Source organism: Leptonotus elevatus, chromosome 22 (assembly GCF_054856555.1).
Source record: "Leptonotus elevatus isolate MCC_2025b chromosome 22, RoL_Lele_1.0, whole genome shotgun sequence".
NCBI classification, from domain to species: Eukaryota; Metazoa; Chordata; class Actinopteri; order Syngnathiformes; family Syngnathidae; genus Leptonotus; species Leptonotus elevatus.
Genome location: NC_141260.1, coordinates 792221 through 799571, shown reverse-complemented (window position 1 = coordinate 799571; position 7351 = coordinate 792221).

Below are 7351 nucleotides of genomic sequence, written 5' to 3'. Positions count from 1 at the left end.
GAGTTTTTTGGGAATAGCGTCGCCATGGTAACTGGGAATTCTTATAAAAATAATAGCGCAGCGAGTCAGATCGAGCCGCATCGTTTGATACCTCTTTTGTCCCGGTGCGATCTACGGTTCGGGCCCTATTTTTGCGGAAAAGTCGCTGGAAGATGATATAAAAATAAGAAGAACTAGAAAAATTCCCGCGGAAATTTTGAATGGGCCTGCTAACTCTTGCAACTCTTTTCAATGAGCAGTTTAAAATTTCAACCGTTGAAATCGCTCAAGAAATGTGGAAGTTATAATCAACTAAAAGTATTACTGCCCCTTTAAGAAACATGCACATTCACGCACATACATTTGATTTTAACTAACATTTCAATGAGCTGAACAGTTTAAACTTTCAACCATTGAAATCGGTCAAGAAATGTGGAAGTTAACCAAAATCAACAGTATGTTACTGCCCCTTTAAGAAACATGCACATTCACGCACACACATTTGATTTTAAGTAACATTTCAATGAGCTGAACAGTTTAAAATTCAAACCATTGAAATCGGTCAAGAAATGTGGAATCTACCATAATTAACAGTATCTCACTGCCCCTTTACAAAACATGCACATTCACGCACACACATTTGATTTTAAGTTGTGAGGAGACGTCACGCACCAACACTCCATTGATTTGTATAGGATTACGCTCACCTCAAACAAAAGCCTCTCGCGACTTAACGGTTGAAGATGCAGATTCCAGAAATGGCTCGTTAGAACGGCAAGGGTTTGGGGAACGCGAGCATGTTCTCAGTTTTTTAATCGGATGAAAAATGACCAAATGAGAGCAGGTTGAAAACTTATGATTGATCGAAAATGAAGAGGGAAAAAACGGCGAAATTAACATGGAGGAGATAGGCGCCAAAGTCCGACTTCTCCTCGCTTAAAGTGAAAATAAAGGTACTAATTGACACCTTAGCCAAATAAAACTTAGTTTTTCAGAAAGCAGAGGCTTGTGGCTACAAAATGTGTGAATTTGATGTCTAGTGAGCAAAGATTGTGGCCATGGTGACGAGTTGAAGTGAAACTTTTGGAAATAGATTTTTTTGGTTCCCGTCACTGAAGCCTTAATTGCATATCAGAGTGGCGATTACACTCACTGTCTTTGAACCCGCACAGGGGGAAGAGCTTTCATTCCTTAATATTTTTTTTGACACTGAGCTAAAGATGGGAAAAATTCCAACAAAATGAGCTAAAATTCATATCAATCGGTTAACGTATGCGCGCGCAGCGTGTCTTTGAAAAAGGTGCTTGATGTGTGATTTTGTCTTTCCTTTTCCCATTCATTCCTATGGGACTTTTATTTGGGAGTTTTTTGGGAATAGCATCGCCATGGTAAGTGGGAATTCTTAGAAAAATAATGCCGCATCGAGTCAGATCGAGCCGCATCGTTTGATACTTCATTTGTCCCGGTGCGATGTACGGTACGGGCTGCATTCTTGCGGAAAAAACTGTGGAAGATTAAAAAATAAGATTAAGAATAAAAAAAATAAACCCTTTTTCTAGGATAGTAATATGTGCCTGCTTGCTCCGCAAGCAGCAGCTTCGCTGCTGCTTGCTCCGCTTAGCAGGCCCATAACTAGAAAAATTCCCGCGGAAATTTTGAATGGGCCTGCTAACTCTTTTCAATGAGCTGAACAGTTTAAACTTTCAACCATTGAAATCGGTCAAGAAATGTGGAAGTTATAATCAACTAAAAGTATTACTGGCCCTTTAAGAAACATGCACATTCACGCACATACATTTGATTTTAACTAACATTTCAATGAGCTGAACAGTTTAAAATTTCAACCATTGAAATCGCTCAAGAAATGTAAAAGTTAACCATAATCAAGATCAAATAAAGTATCTTACTGTCCCTTTAAGAAATATGCACATTCACGCACACACATTAGATTTTAACTAACATTTCAATGAGCTGAACAGTTTAAAATTTAAACCGTTGAAATCGCTCAAGAAATGTGCAAGTTAACCATAATCAAGATCAAATAAAGTATCTTACTGCCCCTTTAAGAAACATGCACATTCACGCACACACATTTGATTTTAAGTAACATTTCAATGAGCTGAACAGTTTAAAATTCAAACCATTGAAATCGGTCAAGAAATGTGGAATCTACCATAATTAACAGTATCTCACTGCCCCTTTACAAAACATGCACATTCACGCACACACATTTGATTTTAAGTTGTGAGGAGACGTCACGCACCAACACTCCATTGATTTGTATAGGATTACGCTCACCTCAAACAAAAGCCTCTCGCGACTTAACGGTTGAAGATGCAGATTCCAGAAATGGCTCGTTAGAACGGCAAGGGTTTGGGGAACGCGAGCATGTTCTCAGTTTTTTAATCGGATGAAAAATGACCAAATGAGAGCAGGTTGAAAACTTATGATTGATCGAAAATGAAGAGGGAAAAACGGCGAAAATTACATTGAAAAGAGATCAAAAATGTGCGACTTCTCCTCGCTTAAAGTGAAAATAAAGGTACTAAATGACACCTTAGCCAAATAAAAATTAGTTCTTCAGAAAGCAGAGGCTTGTGGCTACAAAATGTGCGAATTTGATGTCTAGTGAGCAAAGATTGTGGCCATGGTGACAAGTTGAAGTGAAACTTTTGGAAATAGATTTTTTGGTTCCCGTCACTGAAGCCTTAATTGGGTATCAGAGTGGCGATTACACTCACTGTCTTTGAACCCGCACAGGGGGAAGAGCTTTCATTCCTTAATTTTTTTTTTGACACTGAGTTAAAGATGACAAAAATTCCAACAAAATGAGCTAATTTTCATATCAATCGGTTAACGTATGCGCGCGCAGCGTCTCTTTGAAAAAGGTGCTTGATGTGTGATTTTGTCTTTCCTTTTCCCATTCATTCCTATGGGACTTTTATTTGGGAGTTTTTTGGGAATAGCGTCGCCATGGTAACTGGGAATTCTTATAAAAATAATGCCGCACCGAGTCAGATCGAGCCGCATCGTTTGATACCTCATTTGTCCCGGTGCGATGTACGGTACGGGCCGCATTCTTGCGGAAAAACCCGTGGAAGATAATATAATAAGTTGAAAAATAATAAACCCCTTTTCTAGGATAGTAATATGTGCCTGCTTGCTCCGCAAGCAGCAGCTTCGCTGCTGCTTGCTCCGCTTAGCAGGCCCATAATAAAAAAAATAAACCCCTTTTCTAGGATAGTAATATGTGCCTGCTTGCTCCGCAAGCAGCAGCTTCGCTGCTGCTTGCTCCGCTTAGCAGGCCCATAATAAAAACTAGAAAAATTCCCGCGGAAATTTTGAATGGGCCTGCTAACTCTTTTCAATGAGCCGAACAGTTTAAACTTTCAACCATTGAAATCGGTCAAGAAATGTGGAAGTTAACCATAATCAAGATCAAATAAAGTATCTTACTGTCCCTTTAAGAAATATGCACATTCACGCACACACATTTGATTTTAACCAACATTTCAATGAGCTGAACAGTTTAAAATTTAAACCATTGAAATCGGTCAAGAAATGTGCAAGTTAACTAAAATCAACAGTATGTTACTGCCCCTTTAAGAAACATGCACATTCACGCACACACATTTGATTTTAAGTAACATTTCAATGAGCTGAACAGTTTAAAATTCAAACCATTGAAATCGGTCAAGAAATGTGGAATCTACCATAATTAACAGTATCTCACTGCCCCTTTACAAAACATGCACATTCACGCACACACATTTGATTTTAAGTTGTGAGGAGACGTCACGCACCAACACTCCATTGATTTGTATAGGATTACGCTCACCTCAAACAAAAGCCTCTCGCGACTTAACGGTTGAAGATGCAGATTCCAGAAATGGCTCGTTAGAACGGCAAGGGTTTGGGGAACGCGAGCATGTTCTCAGTTTTTTAATCGGATGAAAAATGACCAAATGAGAGCAGGTTGAAAACTTATGATTGATCGAAAATGAAGAGGGAAAAACGGCGAAAATTACATTGAAAAGAGATCAAAAATGTGCGACTTCTCCTCGCTTAAAGTGAAAATAAAGGTACTAAATGACACCTTAGCCAAATAAAAATTAGTTCTTCAGAAAGCAGAGGCTTGTGGCTACAAAATGTGCGAATTTGATGTCTAGTGAGCAAAGATTGTGGCCATGGTGACGAGTTGAAGTGAAACTTTTGGAAATAGATTTTTTGGTTCCCGTCACTGAAGCCTTAATTGGGTATCAGAGTGGCGATTACACTCACTGTCTTTGAACCCGCACAGGGGGAAGAGCTTTCATTCCTTAATTTTTTTTTTGACACTGAGTTAAAGATGACAAAAATTCCAACAAAATGAGCTAATTTTCATATCAATCGGTTAACGTATGCGCGCGCAGCGTCTCTTTGAAAAAGGTGCTTGATGTGTGATTTTGTCTTTCCTTTTCCCATTCATTCCTATGGGACTTTTATTTGGGAGTTTTTTGGGAATAGCGTCGCCATGGTAACTGGGAATTCTTATAAAAATAATAGCGCACCGAGTCTGATCGAGCCGCATCGTTTGATACCTCATTTGTCCCGGTGCGATCTACGGTACGGGCCGCATTTTAGCAGAAAAAACGCGGAAGATTAAAAAATAAGAAAAAAAACTAGAAAAATTCCCGCGGAAATTTTGAATGGGCCTGCTAACTCTTTTCAATGAGCTGAACAGTTTAAACTTTCAACCATTGAAATCGCTCAAGAAATGTGCAAGTTAACCATAATCTACTAAAAGTATTACTGCCCCTTTAAGAAACATGCACATTCACGCACACACATTTGATTTTAACTAACATTTCAATGAGCTGAACAGTTTAAAATTTAAACCATTGAAATCAGTCAAGAAATGTGGAAGTTCACCATAATCAACATCAACTAAAAGTATCTTACTGCCCCTTTACAAAACATGCACATTCACGCACACACATTTGATTTTAAGTAACATTTCAATGAGCTGAACAGTTTAAACTTTCAACCATTGAAATGGGTCAAGAAATGTGCAAGTTAACCATAATCAACAGTATGTTACTGCCCCTTTAAGAAACATGCACATTCACGCACACACATTTGATTTTAAGTAACATTTCAATGAGCTGAACAGTTTAAAATTCAAACCATTGAAATCGGTCAAGAAATGTGGAATCTACCATAATTAACAGTATCTCACTGCCCCTTTACAAAACATGCACATTCACGCACACACATTTGATTTTAAGTTGTGAGGAGACGTCACGCACCAACACTCCATTGATTTGTATAGGATTACGCTCACCTCAAACAAAAGCCTCTCGCGACTTAACGGTTGAAGATGCAGATTCCAGAAATGGCTCGTTAGAACGGCAAGGGTTTGGGGAACGCGAGCATGTTCTCAGTTTTTTAATCGGATGAAAAATGACCAAATGAGAGCAGGTTGAAAACTTATGATTGATCGAAAATGAAGAGGGAAAAAGGGCGAAAATTACATTGAAAAGAGATCAAAAATGTGCGACTTCTCCTCGCTTAAAGTGAAAATAAAGGTACTAAATGACACCTTAGCCAAATAAAACTTAGTTCTTCAGAAAGCAGAGGCTTGTGGCTACAAAATGTGCGAATTTGATGTCTAGTGAGCAAAGATTGTGGCCATGGTGACGAGTTGAAGTGAAACTTTTGGAAATAGATTTTTTGGTTCCCGTCACTGAAGCCTTAATTAGTCACACTCTAAATAGGCGACTTTTCCCCTTTGCTCACTGTCTTTGAACCCTCACAGGGGGGAGAGCTTTCATTCCTTAATTTTTTTTTTGACACTGAGCTAAAGATGACAAAAATTCCAACAAAATGAGCTAATTTTCATATCGGTCGGTTAACGTATGCGCGCGCAGCGTGTCTTTGAAAAAGGTGCTTGATTGGAGTTGATCTCTTTCGGATTCCCATTCATTCCTATGGGACTTTATTTGGGAGTTTTTTGGGAATAGCGTCGCCATGGTAACTGGGAATTCTTATAAAAATAATAGCGCAGCGAGTCAGATCGAGCCGCATCGTTTGATACCTCTTTTGTCCCGGTGCGATCTACGGTTCGGGCCGCATTTTTGCGGAAAAGTCGGTGGAAGAATAAAAAAGAAAAAAAATAACTAGAAAAATTCCCGCGGAAATTTTGAATGGGCCTGCTAACTCTTTTCAATGAGCTGAACAGTTTAAACTTTCAACCATTGAAATCGGTCAAGAAATGTGGAAGTTATAATCAACTAAAAGTATTACTGGCCCTTTAAGAAACATGCACATTCACGCACATACATTTGATTTTAACTAACATTTCAATGAGCTGAACAGTTTAAAATTTCAACCATTGAAATCGCTCAAGAAATGTAAAAGTTAACCATAATCAAGATCAAATAAAGTATCTTACTGTCCCTTTAAGAAATATGCACATTCACGCACACACATTAGATTTTAACTAACATTTCAATGAGCTGAACAGTTTAAAATTTAAACCGTTGAAATCGCTCAAGAAATGTGCAAGTTAACCATAATCAAGATCAAATAAAGTATCTTACTGCCCCTTTAAGAAACATGCACATTCACGCACACACATTTGATTTTAAGTAACATTTCAATGAGCTGAACAGTTTAAAATTCAAACCATTGAAATCGGTCAAGAAATGTGGAATCTACCATAATTAACAGTATCTCACTGCCCCTTTACAAAACATGCACATTCACGCACACACATTTGATTTTAAGTTGTGAGGAGACGTCACGCACCAACACTCCATTGATTTGTATAGGATTACGCTCACCTCAAACAAAAGCCTCTCGCGACTTAACGGTTGAAGATGCAGATTCCAGAAATGGCTCGTTAGAACGGCAAGGGTTTGGGGAACGCGAGCATGTTCTCAGTTTTTTAATCGGATGAAAAATGACCAAATGAGAGCAGGTTGAAAACTTATGATTGATCGAAAATGAAGAGGGAAAAAACGGCGAAATTAACATGGAGGAGATAGGCGCCAAAGTCCGACTTCTCCTCGCTTAAAGTGAAAATAAAGGTACTAAATGACACCTTAGCCAAATAAAACTTAGTTTTTCAGAAAGCAGAGGCTTGTGGCTACAAAATGTGCGAATTTGAGGTCTAGTGAGCAAAGATTGTGGCCATGGTGACGAGTTGAAGTGAAACTTTTGGAAATAAGATTTTTTGGTTCCCGTCACTGAAGCCTTAATTGCATATCAGAGTGGCGATTACACTCACTGTCTTTGAACCCGCACAGGGGGAAGAGCTTTCATTCCTTAATATTTTTTTTGACACTGAGCTAAAGATGGGAAAAATTCCAACAAAATGAGCTAAAATTCA